Consider the following 21,381-nt stretch of genomic DNA (forward strand, 5'->3'; position numbering starts at 1 on the left):
AATTAATGAAATAATCCCATCAAAATACTAGAAAGAGAAATTAAGGAAATAAGTCCATTTACTGTTGTAGTAAAAAGAATAAAATACCTAGGAATAGACCTGCTTAAGGAGACAAAAGACTGGTACTCTGAAAACAATACAATGCTCATGAAAGAAATCTAAGATGACTCAACAGATGGAATGATATACCATGTTCCTGGATTAAAAGAATCAATATTGTCAAAATGATTATACTACCTAAGTCAATCTATAGATCCAGTGCAATCTCCATCAAATTACCAATGACATTTTTCAGTGAACTAAGACAAAAAAACTATAATTTGTATGGAGACACAAGACTCTGACTTCCTGGCTTCAGAATATACTACAAAGCTACAGTAATAAAACAGCATGGTACTGGCACACAAACAGAAATATAGATCAGTGGGACAGGATAGGAAGCCCAGAAACAAATCCATGCACTTATGGTCAATTAATCTATGACAAAGGAGGCAAGAATATACAATATATAAAAAACAGTCTCTTCAATAAGGGGTGCTGGGAAAACTGGACAGCTACATGTAAAAGAATGAAACTAGAAAATTTTCTAACACCATTCACAAAAATAAACTCAAAAAGAATGAAAGACCAAAATGTAAGATCAGATGCTATAAAACTCTTACAGAAAAACATAGGCAGAACACTCTTATTTTTAAATTTATTTATTTTTTATTGAAGGATAATTGCTTTACAGAATTTTGCTGTTTTCTGACAAACCTCAACATGAATCAGCCATAGGTATATGTATATCCCCTCCCTTTTGAACCTCCCTCCCATCTCCCTCCCTATCCACCCTTTTGGGTTGATACAGGGTCCCTGTTTGAGTTTCCTGAGCCATACAGCAAATTCCCATTGGCTATTTATTTTACATATGGTATTCTTTGATATAAATCTTAGCAATATCTTTTTTGATCTACCTCCTAGATTAATGAAAATAAAAACAAAAATTAACAAAGGGGGTCAAATTAAACCTAAAAGCTTCTGCACAGCAAATGAAACCATACAGAAGTGCAAAGACAATCACAGAATGGGAGAAAATATTTGCAAATGAAACAAGTAACAAGGGATTAATGTCCAAAATATACAAACAGCTTATGTAGCTCAATATCTCCCCTTCCAAAAAAATTTTTTTAATGGGCAGAAGGTCTAAACAGACATTTCTCCAAAGAAGACATATAAATGGCCAAAATAGGACATAAAAAAAAAAAAAGCTCAACATCACTAGTTATCAGAGAAATGCAAATCAAAACTAGAATGAGGTATCACTTCACACCAATCAGAATGACCATCATCAAAAAGTCTACAAAACAACAAATGCACGGTTGGTGGGAACGTGAATCAGTACAATCACTGTGGAGAACAAACGGAGGCTGCTTAAAAACCTAAAAATAGAACTCCAAATTCTCCAGCAATCTTACTCCTGGGCATACATCTGGAGAAAACCATAATTTGAAAAGATAAATGTACCCTGAGATGTTCAAGATGTTCATTGCAGCACTATTTACAATAGCCAAGACATGGAAACAACCTAAATATCCATCAACAGAGTAATGAATAAAGTCCAGTACATATGAGAAAGTTACAGTTAGGCAGTTTGGTAGGGAGTCCAGGGACCCACAAGAAGGAAGAGGAGGCAAACACTTTTCTTCATTTCTTTTGTCTTAGTCACCTAGGCCCTGTAATTGCTCAGTTCAGCTCAGTTCAGTTCAGTCGTGTCCAAATCCTTGCGAACCCATGAACCTCAGCACGTCAGGCCTCCCTGTCCATCATCAACTCCATCATCATCCAAACTCATGTCCATTGAGTCTGTGATGCCATCCAACCATTTCATCCTCTGTCATCCCCCTCTCTTCCTGCCTTCAATCTTTCCCAACATCAGGGTCTTTTCATATGAGTCAGCTCTTCTCATCAGGTGGCCAAAATACTGGAGTTTCAGCTTCAACATCAGTCCTTCCAATGACACCCAGGACAGATCTCCTTTAGGATGGACTGGTTGGATCTACTTGCTGTCCAAGGGATTCTCAAGAGTCTTCTCCAACACCACAGTTCAGAAGCATCAATTCTTTTGTGCTCAGCTTTCTTTACAGTCCAACTCTCACATCTACACATGAATATTGGAAAAACCATAGCCTTGACTAGATGGACCTTTGTGGACAAAGTAATGCCTCTGCTTTTTAATATGTTGTCTAGGTTAGTCATAACTTTCCTTCCAAGGAGTTCAGTTCAGTGGCTCAGGCATGCCCGACTCTTTGTGACCCCATGAACCACTGCACGCCAGACCTCCCTGTCCATCACCAACTGAGGAGTTCACCCAAACCCATGTCCATTGAGTTGGTGATGCCATCCAACCATCTCTCTCTGTCATCCCCTTCTCCCCCTGCCCTCAACCTGACGCAGCATCAGGATCTTTTCAAATGAGTCAGCCCTTCGCATCAGGTAGCCAAAGAATTGGGAGTTTCAGCTTCAACATCACTCCTACCAATGAACACCCAGGACTGATCTCCTTTAGGATGCACTGGTTGGATCTCCTTGCAGTCCAAGGGACTCTCAAGAGTCTTCTCCAACATCACAGTTCAAAAGCATCAATACTTCTGCGCTCAGCTTTCTTTATAGTCCAACTCTCACATCTATGCATGACCACTGGAAAAACATAGCCTTGACTAGACGGACCTTTGTTGGCAAAGTAATGTCTCTGCTTTTCAATATGCTGTCTAGGTTGGTCATAACTTTCCTTCCAAGGAGTAAGCATCTTTTAATTTCATGGCTGCATCACCATCTGCAGTGATTTTGGAGCCCAGAAAAATAAAACAGCCACTGTTTCCACTGTTTTCCCATCTATTTGCCATGAAGTGATGGGACCGGATGCCACGATCTTAGTTTTCTGAATGTTGAGTTTTAAGCCAACTTTTTCACAATCCTCTTTCACGTTCATCAAGAGGCTCTTAGTTCTTCACTTTCTGCCATAAGCTTGGTGTCATCTGCATATCTGAGGTTATTGATATTTCTCCTGGCAATCTTGATTCCAGCTTGTGCTTCTTCCAGCCCAGCAATTCTCATGATGTACTCTGCATAGAAGTTAAATAAGCAGGGTGACAATATAAAGCCTTGATGTGCTCCTTTTCCTATTTGGAACCAGTCTGTTGTTCCATGTCCAGTTCTAACTGTTGCTTCCTGACCTGCATACAAGTTTCTCAAGAGGCACATCAGGTGGTCTGGTACTCCCATCTCTTGAAGAATTTTCCACAGTTTATTGTGATCCACACAGTCAAAGGCTTTGGCATAGTCAATAAAGCAGAAATAGATGTTTTTCTGGAATTCTCTTGCTTTTTTGATGATTCAGTGTTGGCAATTTAATCTCTGGTTCCTCTACCTTTTCTAAAACCAGCTTGAACATCTGGAAGTTCACGGTTCATGTATTGCTGAAGCCTGGCCTGGAGAATTTTAAGCATTACTTTGCTAGCATGTGAGATGAGTGCAATTGTGCGATAGTTTGAGCATTCTTTGGCATTGCCTTTATTTGGAATTGGAATGAAAACTGACCTTTTCCAGTCCTGTGGCCACTGCTGAGTTTTTCAAATTTGCTTGCATATTGAGTGCAGCACTTTCACAACACAGCATCATCTTTCAGGACTGGAAAAAGCTCAAATGGAATTCCATCACCTCCACTACCTTTGTTTGATAGGACCAAATGCCATGATCTGAGTTTTCTGAATGTTGAGCTTTAAGTCAACATTTTCACTCTCCTCTTTCATTTTCATCAAGAGGCTCTTCAGTTCTTCTTCACTTTCTGCCATAATCATGGTATCATCTGCATATCTGAGGTTATTGATATTTCTCCCGGCAATCATGATTCCAGCTTGTGCTTCTTCCAGTCCAGCGTTTCTCATGATGTACTCTGCATATAAGTTAAATAAGCAGGCTGACAATATACAGCTTTAACATACTCTTTTTCTATTTGGAACCAGTATGTTGTTCCATGTCCAGTTCTAACTGTTGCTTCCTAACCTGCATACAGGTTTCTTAAGAGGCAGGTCAGGTGGTCTGGTATTCCCATCTCTTTCAGAATTTTCCACAGTTTGTTGTGATCCACACAGTCAAAGGCTTTGGCATAGTCAATAAAACAGAAATGGATGTTTTTCTGGAACTCTCTTGCTCAAGGACATGCTTATTTAAAAGAAAAAAAAAAAAGCTCTGTGTAAATTTTGTAACAATATATTTCATTTGAAAACTGGCCTTTCTTTAAGTATAATATATCTTGCTTGTGGGAATGCTTTTTTTAGGCTCTATGTCTCTATGTTAATGATTATAATTGTATCAAATCTTGCCTGGGAATCTGTTTCTCAAGACTTGTACCCCTAATTACACAGCAACAGTACATCTTGTCCAGAGAAGTTGCCTGGAACCTGTTATCCCTGGCTAATATGTGTCAAAGTTATCTCAGGATGTATGCCGTGGGAAAGGGTCTAGTGGAACTTTAACAACCTTGAGGCATTCTTTTTATCTGTCCTCAGCAGCCAGTTGAAAAGCATATAATGCCCTGTTTAAACTAGTGAGGTAGGTACTCTCTTACCCACTGCCAGTGTCTTTTGCTGGAGGCTTCCTCTATACTTTTCACTCTACTACTGCTACTGCTAAGTCACTTCAGTCGTGTCTGACTTTGTGTGACCCCATAGATGGCAGCCCACCAGGGTCCGCCATCCCTGGGACTCTCCAGGCAAGAACCCTAGAGTGGGCTGCCATTTCCTTCTCCAATGCATGAAAGTGAAAAGTGAAACTGAAGTCGCTCAATCGTGTTCGACTCTTATCGACCCCATGGACTGCAGCCTACCAGGCTCCTCCGCCCATGGGATTTTCCAGGCAAGAGTACTGGAGTGGGGTGCCACTGCCTTCTCCGACTTTTCACTCTAATAAAAGCTTATTACACAAAGCTCTGAGTTACTGAGACCACATATTTTGGATACTGGAGTGAAATTTTCTCCTTCAGAGACCACAGATACTGGCACCATTCACTGTAAGCTAAGCTATTACAAATATACTATGGAGTATTACTCAGTCATAAAAAAGAATGAACTAATGCCATTTGCAGCAACATGGATGGACCAACATATTATTAGCTAAATGAATGGCAGAAAGTGAAGAGGAACTGAAAAGCCTCTTGACGAAAGTGAAAGAAGAGAGTGAAAAAGTTGGCTTAAAGCTCAACATTCAGAAAACTAAGATCATGGCATCTGGTCCCACCACTTCATGGGAAATAGATGTGGAAACAGTGGAAACAGTGTCAGACTTTATTTTTCTGGGCTCCAAAATCACTGCAGATGGTGATTGCAGCCATGAAATTAAAAGACGCTTACTCCTTGGACGAAAAGTTATAACCAACCTAGCTAAGTCACTTCAGTCGTGTCTGACTCTGTGCAACCCCATAGACGGCAGCCCACCAGGCTCCCCCGTTCCTGGGATTCTCCAGGCAAGAACACTGGAGTGGGTTGTCATTTCCTTCTCCAATGCATGAAGCTGAAAAGTGAAAGTGAAGTTGCTCAGTCATGTCCGACTCCTAGCGACTCCATGCACCACAAGCCACCAGGCTTCTCCATCCATGGGACTTTCCAGGCAAGAGTACTGGAGTGGGGTGCCATTGCCTTCTCCAAACCAACCTAGATAGCATATTAAAAAGCAGAGACATTACTTTGCCAACAAAGATCCGTCTAGTCAAGGCTATGGTTTTTCCAGTCGTCATGTATGGATGTGAGAGTTGGACTGTGAAGAAAGCTGAGTGCTGAAGAATTGATGCTTTTGAACTGTGGTGTTGGAGAAGACTCTTGAGAGTCCCTTGGACTGCAAGGAGATCCAACCAGTCCATTCTAAAGGAGATCAGTCCTGGGTGTTCATTGGAAGGACTGATGCTAAAGCTGAAACTCCAATACTCTGGCCACCTCATGCGAAGAGTTGACTCATTGGTAAAGACTCTGATGCTGGGAGGGATTGGGGGCAGGAGGAGAAGGGGATGACAGAGGATGAGATGGCTGGATGGTATTACCAACTCAATGGACGTGAGTTTGAGTGAACTCCAGGAGATGGTGATAGACAGGGAGGCCTGGCATGCTGCGATTCATGGTGTCGCAAAGAGTCGGACACAACTGAGTGGCTGAACTGAAAGACATATCACTCACATGTGAAATCTAATTTTTAAAGAATCATACAAATGAACTTCTTTACAAACCAGAAACAGACTCACAAATTTCAAAACAGACTTATATCTACCAGAGGGGCAACATGGATGGACAGGGATAAATTAGGATGTTGGGATTAACACATACAGACTACTATATATAAGATGGATAACCAACAGGGACTTACTGTATAGCACAGTGAAGTCTACTCAATAGTCTGTAAAAAGCCTATATAAGAAAAGAATTTGGAAAAGAATAAATACATGTATATGTATAACTGAATCACTTTGTTATGCATCTGAAACTTAGCACAACATTGTAAATCAACTAAAATCCAATAATGTTTTTTAAATTTTAGTTCTGCTCATCCGAGAAAAATAAAGCTTATGTTCACCCCAAGAAATTCCCTAACTTATTCATCTTGTTCAAGAAAGGCATTTACAAGTAGAAAACTGACAATTCAGAAGTGTATTTTGATACAGAGGAAGAGTTAAAAAATATCACAGGGAAGCTAAGTGGCAAATGCAAAATGTGTGTCTATGAAAATAACTGACTCAGTTCAAACAAGTCAAGGGCACAGAGAAACAAGAAGAGAAGGAAACTGCTCTGCATTAAGAGTTGTAAGGGACAAGTGTCAAGTGGACCTCCTTTGGATTTTTACTCAAACTCTAAACAAGTTTGAGGTAATAGGGCAATGTGACTACAAAAAGGCATTATTTCAGATGATATGAAAGAGTTACTCAATGTAAAATTGTTAAATGTGTGAATCTCAGTAAGATTATTTGAGAAAATAATTCTCTGTATGAGAGATGCCAGTTGAAGTTGTAGGGAAGAAATGACAAAGCCTGGAACACTTTATAATGTTTTAGAATTTTTCTAAAAAATGGAATAGGTAAACAAAAGTGCCGATCTTGAGAATTACTGAATCTATATGATAGGTATATATGAGCTCATTATGTTATTTTCTATATTTTTGTGTCTGTTTGAACCTTTTGTAATAAAACATATTAGTGTAAAAAAAAACTATTATAAAGATGTTACTTTTACCAAATTTAAGTGATTAATAAAAATTCCAGTAAGATTATGTCTTTGTGGACTAGATACAGTGTGTCTAAAATATATCTGTGATGATATTCCCAAGAATATCTAAGAACACAGTTTAAAAAAATGGATGGATTTCTTTCTTCCTTCCTTCTGTACATATTACTGTGTATTTATTAATTGATTTAAAAAATAAAACCCTGCAATATACTGCAGTTACAAGGTAAAAATTGGGTAAAGATAGAATTTTTCCATCCCAGAGCATGCAAACTAATTACTTGGGGAGGGTGGTGTTGGGGACGGATAGTATTGTGGAGAGATTAAGAGTACTGACTGTGGAAAGAGGAAGTTAGAAGCAAAGATACTGCCAAGAAAGGCACAGGGTGTCACACAAGATGTTCATGGTACTGGTCTCAGTAAATTAAAGGGGAAATTCATTCTCTAAAATGAAAGAAAACTTAAAAGTAGTGGAACATGGACTTTGGAGTCAAAGGTACCTGTGCTTGAATCCCATCTCTGTCCATTCATAACTTTGTTAGTAGTTAGTTTCAGCACATGAATTTAGTCCTTTCAGCCTCAGTTTCCTTTTCCCTTATAAGTTGCAGAACTATGTAAACCTCATGTGATTACTGTGAGGAATAAATATGATGGAAAATGTAAAACACATAGCCAGGTACTGGCAAAAAGAAAGGAATGGATGAATGTGTAAGTCCCTAGGTAAGCTGATGTGGGAAGAAGGATAAATACAGAAATGTAGATGATAAATTACCAGAATTATAAGGCAGGGGCTGGGGGTGGGGGGAGGGGGAAGTGGAGCTAGTTCATCCTGCGTTTTCCCTATTCTGTAAAGAAGAGGTGAAATTTACTATTCAAAGTAGTGTGGAGGTGTGTTTTGCTGAAAAAAAAAATTAGATAAAAAAAGGAAATCGTATGGATATGGGTGGCATAGGTAGCAATCTGACATTAAATAAGAGGCCTCTTTAGGAGTTTAGAGGGCCTAGATGAGTAATAATGATAGCAGGATTGTAGAGTTCATTGTATGGAATTTTTTCTACTTGCTCCACAGCCAAGGTCTGGGACAGGAAAACAGGATGCTAAATTTATCCCAGCTTGGAAGAAGGAGGGAAATATCAAGAGTAGGATGTCAAGAAAATATGGTCATGCCAAGGGGCTAATATAAATGTCAGTTTATGGGACTCAGGCTGAGAAGGGAAGACAAACAGCAGAAGGTACACTGACTACTCTAGGAGAGCTTAAAGTGTGTGAGAGAGAAATTTTCCACAAAATGGCAAATTTTCATGCTTGCCAACATTAAGGTGGAGTGGAGGGAAACAAATGAAAACATCAGAAGACTAAGGTTTTGCAGAGATTATTAATTGTGATACTGGACTTTCCCTGGCTGATGTCAGAAATCTTGTCCTAGAAAGAACAAAACAGATAAACCTTCTGAGAAGCAGGATGGGCTAAGCGACCTCTGGAGGCAGACACCAGGAAAAAGAACCAGACTTGTATCTAGTAAAATGTAAACCAGATTGTCTGGAATGAGGTAGGTAATTAATCTGCTTTGCAAATGTCATCTTGTCCTCATGATCCACAATCAAAAACCACAAGTACAGAACATCCATGTGTGTTCCTGCCTGCTGGAGCCTGAAACATCAGAGGAGGTGGTTCTTGCCAAACAATTGGTCGCTCAACTGAGCAGGGAGCCAGCCTCCTCTGCTCAACACGCCCCTGGCCATGGACTCACGGAACAGTAACTTTGCTCAAGGCTAGCTGTAACCTCAGGGTAACTACAGTAGACTTTTGCAGCAAGCCCATTCAGGTAAACAGCTCTTCAGATTCCTAGTCTAAGTCAGTGATGGTTTCTCTCTCTCTTCTCTGTCATTATGTTTGTTTTCCTCCAGCATCCGCTTTTGTTTCCTCTGTAAGGCTAATATAGACCTCCCTTACTTCCCTATGTGCCCACTAACTGCAATTTGGAGAAGAGACAGAATGAATAGAGTAGGGCATAAGGAAGTTGAGTGTAAATAACTTGGAAATTATCTTCTCTCTGGGCTACATATGTCCATTCTTACAAAAGAAACTCCATGTATATTGATACTAGTATCAGTTGATATTCTCAATATCCTATGATGTTCACACTTTTTCTGAGGCTCACACTTCTAAAAACTGCTGAAGCTAGAATTTGAACTTGGATCTCACTGATAGACAGATGTCATCAAAATCATGTGTACCTATATATGAATCAAAAAAAATGATAATATCAACTATCTTGATTCATCTATCAGGAAAGGTATACACAATTTTTATGATCCCCAGATCAACAATTCCATTTTCAATCTATTCTTTGTATTTGAGCACATGTAAATGGCCTGGATGAAGAAACTTAGCTAGGAAACGGAGCATTTCAGTGTGGGAAAAACTGGAAGGAATTAAACAATGTGCATTATAAAGTGACATAGTCCTGATTGTACAAGATAGTCCTCAGATCATACCTCTTTTCTCAGAATTCTTAAAGTATCCATATTCATTAACCTTACTTTATGTTGTAGGATAAATTCATTTATATGTAACATGCCTGGGGTCAGTCCTGGTGATAGCCTTGAGGCTAATTTCTCTTCCAAGTCAAAACAGATTATAATAACACAATGCTTGCTGGCTGGGGGGAAAAAGTTATTTTAATGGTTTTCTTTCCCTCTTCAGGGCAGAAGAACCTTCTTAGGTCTGAATCCTTAGAGACTAGGCCAGTTTGAGACCACCATGATCAAGTTCAGTTCAGAGTAGTGGGTTATCTTAGGTTTGGAAAGACAGCTGTGCAAGAAATGATGAATAAACTGTCTTGAGCATTTCCACAGGCCTCTCCAAGCAGGGCATTAGGTGAGATCAAATGACTGCCTTTCCCTGTATGACCATATTTTTCCTGGAATCCTCTACTTTGGCACATATTGTTTTTTCAGGTAAGCAAAATTAGAAGAGAAACACCTGTTTTTTTCTTTTCATTGTAAAAAAGAAAAAGTCATTTGTGACTGGATGGGGAAAGTTTTGCTGAAACACAGGCCTTTAGGCTTGATAATACAAATTGGGTATCAATTGGGTATCACTATCGGAAAGGGGGGCTTCCCTGGTGGCTCAGACGGTAAAGACTCCGCCTGCAATATGGGAGACCTGGGTTCGATTCCTAGGTTGGGAAGATCCCCTGAAGAAGGGCATGGCAACCCATTCCAGTATTTTTGCTTGGAGAATCCTTATGGACAGAGGAGCCTGGCAGGCTAAAGTCCATGGGGCCACACAGAATCAGACATGATTGAGTGACTTAGCACAGCACTATGGAAAGGGAGAGCTTCCCTGGTAGCTCAGCAGTAAAAGAATCTGCTGCCAAAGCAGGAGATGCAGGAGACACAGGTTCAATCCCTGTGTTGGGAAGATCCTCTAAAGTAGCAAATGGCAACTTGCCTGGATGATCCCATGAACAGAGGAGCCCGACAGGCTACAGTCCATGGTGGTCACAGAGTCAGACATGACTGAGTGACTGAGCACACACACACACATTAGAAAAGGAGTTACTATGGAAAATCCTCCATTATTTTGAAATCAAATAAATAACACATTTCTATATATAACCCATGGGTCAAGAAAAATCGAAATGCAATTTAAAATTATTTTGAACATGAGAAAAATGAAACAAAATGAACAAAAGTTTAGATTCAAAGAGTGTCATTACCTTCAAACCCTTCAGCTTCTACTGAAATTCCATCCTTATTCTTTATGTAACCAATCTTATTAGTCTCTAGTTTATTTTTTCTGTTTCTTCTTGCTCAAATATACATATGTATATTTTATAATTCTTCCTACTTTCTTACATAAAAGATAGCATAGTATAGGTACCTACTTGCATCCTGCTTTTCCCAGTTTAAGAATGTCTTGAAAACCAGTGCATATCAGTTTACAGGGATTTCCTCATTCTTTTATGCAATTGCATAAAACTTTATTGGATGAATATACCAAGGTTTATTCAGTCAGTCTTTAGGTGTACGGGAATTAGTGTGTGTCCGATATTTTGCAATAAAAACAATGCTGCAATAAATAATCTTATGCATATATATTTTTCTATTGTTGGAAGGTTATCTTCAGGGTAAATTCCCTGAATCATGATCAGATATGAATGCAAAGTAGTTTTGTTCAACATTGCCAAATTTCACTTCATAAAAGTTGTGCCAATCTGCATTCCCACCAGTAATAGATGGCATTTCAATATAGTTTTATAGCATTTTTCTTATCATACTGCATTTGAATATCTTTTACAAATTTAAGTGTCATTTCCCTATCTTCAGGGTTTCTGTGTATATACGATCCCTTTATGATAGGTGTTGCAAATATTTTTTCCAGTTTATCAGAATTTTTTAGTTTATATGTTGTCATGAAAAAATTATTTTTATTTGAATGTCATAAAGTGTACCAGTTCTTTCTGTTATTGGACAGAGATCAATGAACCATTACCAGAAAGTCTTTCCTATGTTAAGATTAAAGAGCAATTCAGTTGTGTTATATTTTGATCTTTGAATATTTATTTTTAATGTTCAGATCATATAACCCCAAATAGTTTTTACTCTTTCTTCAATGACATAGCACATTTATAAATGAAGTCAGGACTGTGAAAAAGAATTAGAGAATAAATAAATGGATGAAGTAATTAACAAAGGCAGACCACCTACAAATTTTATTGCCATAAATTATTTTCTACACTTTGTGCAAATAAGTAATTACATTAGATTTCTTTATTCAATCAGTAACTTCAGTGAGTGAAATCAAATTCCATGGAGAACTACTAACCTATTGTGTCTGTTCTTTATTTGCAGAATTCTTCAAACCACATGATTACTCTGAATGGCCTGCGGTAAATTTAAATTCCTATCAGTTTTGAATTTTGATTTTAATCTGATCACTCTCTTGGAGGGATCTCAAACTGCATAGTGGTAAAGTAGAATGGAAGTTTTCTGTGTGACTTTGGGCATGTATCTTAACCTCGTCAGGCTTAAATTTACCCCCATGTAGCATAAGCATTATAATAATAAAATGCATCTCTGAATATTAAATGAAATAATCCCTGTCACTTAACCAAGGCCAAAAAGTTTAACAGTGGTACAATAGCTCAGGGGGTCAAGAATCTACCTGCAATGCAGGAGACAAAGGAGACGCGGTTTGATCCTTGAATTGGGAAGATCCCCGGGAGAATGAAATGGTAACCCTCTCCAATATTCTTGTCTGGGAAATCCCATGGACAAAAGAATCTGGCTGGCTACAGTACAAAGGGTCGCAAAGAGTTGGATACAACTGAGAAGCTAAGCACATGTTCAGAATTTAATCCCAGTCTCAATACAGAACCCTCACTCTTAAGAACTACATTTAAACCCCTGTATTCTAGGAGTTCACATACCTATCTCTACTTACAAACTTCTGAGTTATTGGCATGGGGACTCCATGTTTAAAGAAAAACTTTTCATTTGGGGTTTAAACTGAGTTATTACACTGTTTATGGCTTCAACAGATGATGAATGGGTGAGGACTTTGTAGTCAGAAAAGGAACTTGCCTAACTAAAGCCCAAAGGAGATGAAATCTTGAAAAAGATCCATTAATAAGTAACATCTGATATTACTTTTATGTGGGGCAGAAGTGACAGGCCAGAAATGGATGAGGTAAAATCGATCAGTTATTCATATGATATTTTATGATGTTTGCAGCCCCCGTGTAAAATATATTACCCACTGGATCCTCTTTATGATGCAGACTGTCCTGAAGTGACAGCATATGTTTGTGGGACAAATGGCCTCACTTACAAGAATGAGTGTTTCCTTTGTGTTGATCAGTGGTAAGTTCAAAATAAGATACCATTATTTTCTCTCTATATTTCTTCACAGAAATTTCCAATAATTTTAGCAAGGAACTGGATTTGCTGATTCATGGATTTTTTCTTCTTTAATAGCCTCCATTGGCTCACAAAAGACTGGAATACTGGAGATAGACTACACATATAGTAAAGAGAAAAGTCTTTTTAAAAAAATGTAGTTAGCATTCAAAGTTGACTCATTTAAAAACAAAAGATAAAAAGCTTACACAATGTTTTGGCAGAATTGTACAGAGATTATATTAGTAGATAGTCTATAGATTGCATAAATAGAAATTCATTTTTAAAAAAATCAAATTTTCTTTAACAACTTACAGTGACATACCTATGAATAGCACCCATACCTTAGCTTGGAAGAAATAAATACAGGTACTGATACAGACATAGATACAGACATAGACAAAAACACAGGTGTAGATATACACATGAGTAACAAAGTGGTTATGTGGTCTTACATGGATAAAAATTGACAGTCAACTTTTAAAACTTTTTTTGCCTTTCAAATAAATTCAATGGGAAATTTAGATTAAAAATAATATTCCTTGTAATATGTTTTAGCTCTATTTGAAATTGTTTTTACAAATCAGTCTTGTTGTGTCTTGTAAGTAACTCTTTCATAACCTACGAGATCCTCTCTGTTGGGAGTTTCCAAGACTACCCTCAAGTTTGATGGTTCCCTAGTAGGACTTATAGAAGTCAGAAAAGCCATTATATGCATGGTAACAGTTTATTACAATGAAAGGATATGGAGTAAAATCAGCAAAGGCAGAAAACTCATTGGGTAGAGTCTGGGAGATCAAGCACCATCTTCCAGTTGTCCTCTACCAGGGGAGTCACAAAGGTAGTGCTTAAATTCTCCCAGCTATGATGTGTCATAACTTGTATAAAGTAATGCCAACCTAGGAAACCCACAAAAGCTTTGGTGTCTAGGCTTTTTAATGGGGACAGGCAACACCTACCTGACTGACAACTAACTGATACAAAGTGACTTAGCACCACAGGTAAATAAAAACATTCACCTGAGGGTAAACTATCTGGCATGGCCTACGGCCCTAGGTTACAAAGTCATTCTTAGGCAGAATATCCCAAGGGTTTATAGGACTTCCTGGTGGCTCAGACAGCAAAGCGTCTGCCTATAGTGTGGGAGACCTGGGTTCAATCCCTGTATCAGGAAGATCCTCTGGAGAAGGAAATGGCAACCCACTCCAGTATTCTTGCTTGGAAAATCCCATGGACGGAAAAGCCTGGTGGGCTACAGTCTGTGGGGTCACAAAGAGTCGGACATGACTGAGTGACTTCACTTTCCTTTGATTTGAGCATCTTGAGTCTGCTGAGCTTACTTCTTTATCCGTATCTTTCTTTGAGAAGAAACTTCATGGATTTCTGGCATCATGTTACCATGCCAAGAGAATTATTTCTGAGCACTGAAGGAAACAAGGTGTAGAAATTAGTCCAATAACAGTAATACTGGCTCATCTTCACAGCAAGTAGTAGCCTCAGAGGATGACTTTAAAGGAAAGAATTGGAAACTGAAAAATGTGAATTAAACAAGTATCTACCACTGATTTCTAAGAAAGAAGAATGAGAGTTCGTGAATATTATCGGACTATGTAGAAGATTAAATTACATAATGTGGTGGTTGTCACTTTCTCAGGCAGGGCTAATTAGGCAAGAAACTTGGAAGTGTCTTCTTAGTTCTTACACATAAGCTTTTTTCATACTGGCTGGTATTTGGGTGCACACCACTACAATGACCAGCATAAGAAGGACCTACCCAGAATGGCCTGGGCTTTTGGAAATTAGAATAGGTTGACACAGAATTACATTGTGGGCTTGATTCTAATGACTACATTACATTAGGTTGTGGGCTACAACCTAATGACTTCTCAAAGATGGTTTTGAGATTTTCTTCAGCCTCAACTAGGAGACTTGAGAAAGTTTTAGAAGTTCTAAGATCATGCCTCCGATCTATTCTGGCTCTTTCTCTCTTTGTTTCCTCCCTTCTTTCATTCTTTCCTTCCCCCTCTCTTTTTCATTTTTCTTTCTTTTCCATTTTATAAGTGTGCCAGAGAATATTGATGCCAATGGCAGGGATGGTACAGGAGACTGTGTATTTGTTTTAATTCTCACTGTGACTTGCATGTATAAACTTGGCCTTTATGCCATTTCTGTATTCAGGGCAAAAAGAACAGTCCTGATGTTCTTTGAGTGAGGTCAAAACACTAAGGCTGTCTTTGCCCTTAGCTAGTGTTTTGAAGAAAAATTCTGATAAATTGGAATCATAATCCTGAGAGATATCCACCATTTAAGAACAATGTAAATCCCTCAGAAAAAGAAAAGAAAAAAGAAAACTGGAGAATACAAGCCTACTCAGTGTAGGGCCCTAATAATAACTACCAAGAAAACACAATTGTATGAAACACATCCCCAACTCTTCATAAATTTGTGGTCTTATGTGCCAAGAAGAAAATATTGCATAAGAAAATTCATGGCAATAGAAAACAGTATTGCTTCTGTTTAACTGGAACAGTGTATCACTAAATTTTTATGGTTGACAGTATTTTTAAAATCAGATTTTACCGAAAAATACATATTTCTAATTTATTTTAAAAAATACAAAGTGAAGCTAGGACTTCACTTGCAAGAAAAGCAACAGTTATCTAGTAGCAACTCTCCGTCCAAATGGAGTCCAGGCATTTCAGAAAGCCACAGTCCCACCTCTCTCTATTGTGGGAAGGTGGCCCAATTCACTTACTTATATTATCAGCTTGGCTCCTACAAACAATTGTTTGCAACCCCTGAACCAGGAGATAAAATCAAATATATATCAAATGTAAGCCTAATATGGGGATTAGGATGGAGAGTCATTTGATGGAAGAGGCAGTTACAGGATAGAATTTCTTTTTTTTTCCAAAGATATTTTTCTCCCCTCCTTTCTTTCTCTGCTCCCTCCCACTCCCCATATGTGTGTGTGTATGTGTGTGTGTGTTTTCAGATTCCTTTCTATTATGTGAAAGTGAAAGCCACTCAGTCGTGTCCAACTCTATGCGACCCCATGGACTATACCAGTCCATGGAATTCTCTAGGCCAGATACTGTGTTTAGTTACCAGTGCTAAACAGTAGGTCCTTGTTTATCTATTTTCTATATCAGTTCAATTCAGTCACTCAGTCGTGTGTGACTCTTTGTGATCCCATGGACTGCAGCACACCAGGCTTCCCTGTCCATCACCAAGTCTCAGAGCTTGCTCAAAATCATGTCCATTGAGTCGGTGATGTCATCCAACCATCTCATCCTCTGCCGTACCCTTCTCCTCCTGCCTTCTATCTTTCCCAGCATCAGGGTCTTTCTAGTGAGTCAGTTCTCCACATCAGGTGCCCAAAGTATTGGAGTTTCAGCTTCAACACCAGTTCTTCCAATTAATATTCAGGACTGATTTCCTTTAGGATGGACTGATTGGATCTCCTTGCAGTCCAAGGGACTCTCAAGAGTCTTCTCCAACACCACAGTTCAAAAGAATCAATTCTTCACTGCTCAGCTTTCTGTATAGTTCAATTCACATCCATACATGACTACTGGAAAAACCATAGCTTTGACTAGACAAACCACTGTTGGCAAAGTAACGTCTCTGCTTTTCAATATGCTGTCTAGATTGGTCATAGTTCTTCTTCCAAGGAGCAAGCATCTTTTAATTTCATGGCTGTAGTCATCATCTGCAGTTATTTTGGAGATCAAGAAAATAGTCTGTCACTGTTTTTATTGTTTCCCCATCTATTTGCCATGGAGTGATGGAACCGGATACCATGATCTTACTTTTTTGAATCTTGAGTTTTAAGCCAGCTTTTTCACTCTCCTCTTTCACTTTCATCAAGAGGCTCTTTAGCTCCTCTTCACTTTCTGCCATAAGGATGGTGTCATCTGCGTATCTGAGGTTATTGTATTTCTCCCGGTAATCTTGATTCCAGCTTGTGCTTCATCAGCCCAGCATTTCACATGATGTACTCAGCATATAAGTTAAATAAGTAGGGTGACCATATAGAGCCTTGATGTACTCCTTTCCCAATTTGGAACCAATCCAAAATTAATAATTATTATTATATAATTATATTATATACTATAATAAATATTATTAAAAGTATTATAAAATAATAATTATATATATATTAGTATGTATATGTTAATCCTAAACTCCTAATTTATTCCCCAAACCTCCTATCCCTTTTGGTAACCTTAAGCTTTTTCTATGTCTGTGAGTCTATTTCTATTTTGTAAATAAATGTATTTGCATTATTTTTAAGATTCCACATATCAGTTCAGTCGCTCAGTCGTGTCCGACTCTTTGCAACCCCATGAACCACAGCACACCAGGCCTCCCTGTCCATCACCAACTCCCAGAGTTCACCCAAACCCATGTCCATGGAGTCAATGATGCCATCCAACCATCTCATCTTCTGTCATCCCCTTCTCCTCCTGCCCTCAATCTTTTCCAGCATCAGGGTCTTTTAAAGTGAGTCAGCTCAGTCCTTCCAATGAAAACCCAGATCTGATCTCCTTTAGGATGGACTGGTTGGATCTCCTTGCAGTCCAAGGGACTCTCAAGAGTCTTCTCCAACACCACAGTTCAAAAGCATCAATTATTCTTCTATGAGTCTATTTCTGTTTTGTAAATAAGTTTATTTGTATCATTTTTAAGATTCCACATATAAGTGATATCATATGATATTTGTCTTTTTCTGATTTACTTAATATGATCATCTCCAGGTCCATCCATGTTGCTACAAATGGCATTATTTCATTATTTGCTATGGTTGAGTAATAGTCCCGTTGTGTGTGTGTGTGTGTGTGTGTGTGTGTACATACACACACGACATCTTCTTTATCCACTTATCTGTTGATAGACATTTAGGTTACCTCCATGTCTTGGCTACTGTAAATAGTGCTGCAGTGAAACTTGGGGTATTTGGGTCTCTTCAAATTAGTTATATCCAGATATATGCCCAGGAGTGGGATTGTAGGATCATATGGTAACTCTATTTTTAGTTTTTTAAGGAACCTCTATATTAGTCTCCATAGAGGCTCTACCAATTTACTTTCCCACCAATGGTGTAGAATGGTTTCTTTTTCTCCACAGCCTCTCTAGCATTTATTATTTGTAGATTTTTAATAATAGCCATTCTATCTGATGTAAGGTGATAATTCATAGTTTTGATTTGTATTTCTATTTTAACTAGGAATGTTGAGTATTTTTTCTTCTGTATATAGACTATCTGCATGTCTTCTTTGGAGAAATATCTATTTAGATTTTCTGCCCAGATTGGGTTCCTTGTTTGTTTTTATATTAAGCTGATGAGCTGTTTTTATATTTTGGAAATTAATCCCTTGTTGGTCTCAATGTTTGCAAATATTTTCTCCCAGCCTTTAGGTTGCCTTTTTGTTTTCATTATGGTTTCTTTTGCTGTGTAAAACCTTTTAAGTTTAATTAGGTCCCATTTGTTTGTTTTTGTTTTTCTTTCCATTATAAGACAGATCCAAAACCTTACTGGTACGATTTATGTCATTGACTGTCCTACCTATATTTTGCTCTAGAAGCTTTGTAGTTTTATGGTATCTGGGCTTACATTTAGGTCTTTAACCCATTTTTGAATATAGTTATTAGAGAATGTTCTAATTTCATTCTTTTACATGTAGCTGTCCAGTTTTTCCAGCACCATTTATGAAGAGGCTATCTTTGCCCCACTTATATTCTTGCCTCCTTTGTCAAAATTAAGGTACCTATGTGTGCATGGGCTTATTTCTTGTTTATATCTAGTTCCATAGGTCTATATTTCTGTTTTTGTGCCAGGACCATACTGTCTTGATGACTGTAGCTTTGCCGTATAATTTGAAGTCAGGAAGGTTGATTCTTCCAGCTCCATTCGTCTTTTTCAAGACTGCTCTGGCTATTCAGGGTATTTTGTGTTTCCATATGAATTGTGAAATTTTTTGTTCTAGTTCTGTGAAAAATGCCTATGTTAATTTGATAGGGATTGCATTGAATCTGTAGATGGCATTTGATAGTACAGTCATTTTCACAGTATTGATTCTTCTTACCCAGGAACATGGAATATCTCTCCATCTGTTTATGTCATCTTTGATTTCTTTGATTATTGTCTTATAATTTTCTGTGTACAGTTCTTTTGTCTCCTGAGGTAAGTTTATTCCTAGATATTTTATTCTTTTTGTTGCAATGGTGAATGGGGTTGATTACTTAATTTCTCTTTCTGCTTTTTCATTGTTATTATATAGAAATGCAAGTGATTTCTTTGTATTGATTTTGTATTCTGCAACTTTGCTAAATTCACTGATGAGCTCTAGTAATTTTCTGATACTATCTTTAGGGTTTTCTATGTACAGTATCATGTCATCTGCAAACAGTGAGAGCTTTACTTATTTTCCAATCTGGATTCCATTTCTTTCTTTTTATTCTCTGATTGCTGTAGCTAGGACTTCCAGAACTACATTGAATAACAGTGGTGAAAGTGGACACCCTTGTCTCGTTCCTGATCTTAGGGGGAATGCTTTCAGTTTTTCACCACTGAGAATAATGTTTGCTGTAGGCTTATCTTATATGGCCTTTACTATGTTGAGGTAGGTTCCTTCTATGCCCATTTTTGGAAGAGTTTCAATCATAAATGGGTGCTGAATTTTGTCAAAGGCTTTTTCTGCATCTATTGAGATGATCATATGGTATTTATCTTTCAATTTGTTAATATGGTGTATCTCATTGATTGATTTGCATATATTGAAGAATCCTTGCATCCATGGAATAAACCCAACTTGATCATGATGTATGAGCTTTTTGACGTGTTGCTGAATACCGTTTGCTAAAATACTGTTGAAGATTTTTGTATCTATGTTCATCAGTGATGTTGGCCTGTACTTTTCTTTTTTGTGTGTTGTTTTTGTCTAGTTTTGGTATGAGGGTGATGAGTTTGGAAGTATTCCTTCCTCTGCAATTTTTTGAAAGAGTTTTAGAAGGATAGGCAAGAGCTCTGCATTGTCTGTTGTAACCTCTCCTTTTTAATTTCTAATTTTGTTGATTTGATTCTTCTCTCTCTTTTTTTGGATGAGTCTGGTTAAAGGTTTGTCAATTTTATCTTCTCAAAGAACCAGCTTTTAGTTTTATTAATCTTTACTATTGTTTCTTTCATTTCTTTTTCATTTATTTCTGCTCTGATTTTTATGAATTCTTCCCTCCTACTAATTTTTTGGGGTTTTGTTGTTGTTGTTCTTTTTCCAGTTGTTTTAGGTGTAAAGTTAGGTTGTCTATTTGATGTTTTTCTTGTTTCTTGAGGTAGGACTGTATTGCTATTAACTTCCCTCTGGGACTGCTTTTGCTGCATCCCATAGGTTTCAAGTTGTCATGTTTTCATTGTCATTTGTTTCTAGAAATTTTTTAAATTTCCCTTTTGATTTCTTCAGTAATCTGTTGGTTATTCAGAAACATATGGTTTACTCTCCATGTGTTTGTGTTTCTTACAGTTTTTTTTTTCCTTGTAATTGATATCTAATCTCATAGCATTGTGTTCAGAGAAGATGCTTGATATGATTTCAATTTTCTTAAATTTACTGAGGTTTGATTTGTGACCCAAGATGTGGTCTATCCTGGAGAATGTTCCATGTGAACTTGAGAAGAAGGTGTATTCTTCTGCATTTGGATGGAATGTCTTGAAGATATCAATGAGATCCATCTCATCTAATGTATCATTTAAGACTTGTGTTTCATCTAATGTATCATTTAAGACTTGTGTTTCCTTATTAATATTCTGTTTTGATTATCTGTCCATTGGTGTGAGTGGGGTGTTAAAATCTCCTACTATTATTGTGTTATTGTCAATTTCTCCTTTTATGTCTGTTAATGTTTCCCTTATGTATTAAGGTGCTCCTATATTGGGTGAATAGATATTTACAATTGTTATGTTTTCCTCTTGGACTGATTCCTTGATCATTATGTAGTATTCTTTCTTATCTCTTGTAATCTTTACTTTAAGATCTATTTTGTCTGATATGAGGATTGTTACTCCAGCTTTCTTTTGCTTCCCATTTGCATGGGATATATTTTTCCATCCTCTCACTTTCAGTCTATATGTGGCTTTAGGTCTGTAGTGGGTTTCCTGTAGATAGCATATATATGGGTCTTCTTTTTGTATCCATTCAGCCAGTCTGTGTCTTTCGGTTGGGCATTTAATCCAC

General features: G+C 37.7%; 1 long non-coding RNA gene and 1 other non-coding gene across 2 annotated transcripts in view; one reads left to right on the forward strand and one right to left on the reverse strand.

The window, feature by feature from the left end:
• Window positions 1–21,381, reverse strand: part of LOC102270211 (uncharacterized) — a 162,024-nt gene that overhangs the window by 30,880 nt on the left and 109,763 nt on the right. The window lies entirely within an intron of this gene.
• LOC138988652 (uncharacterized) lies at window positions 8,990–13,051 on the forward strand. The gene is made up of 4 exons (XR_011464924.1): window positions 8,990–9,069; window positions 10,103–10,204; window positions 12,104–12,141; window positions 12,987–13,051. It is a non-coding gene; the product is annotated as an uncharacterized lncRNA (long non-coding RNA).

The sequence above is a fragment of the Bos mutus genome, chromosome 7 (assembly GCF_027580195.1).
Source record: "Bos mutus isolate GX-2022 chromosome 7, NWIPB_WYAK_1.1, whole genome shotgun sequence".
NCBI classification, from domain to species: domain Eukaryota; kingdom Metazoa; phylum Chordata; class Mammalia; order Artiodactyla; family Bovidae; genus Bos; species Bos mutus.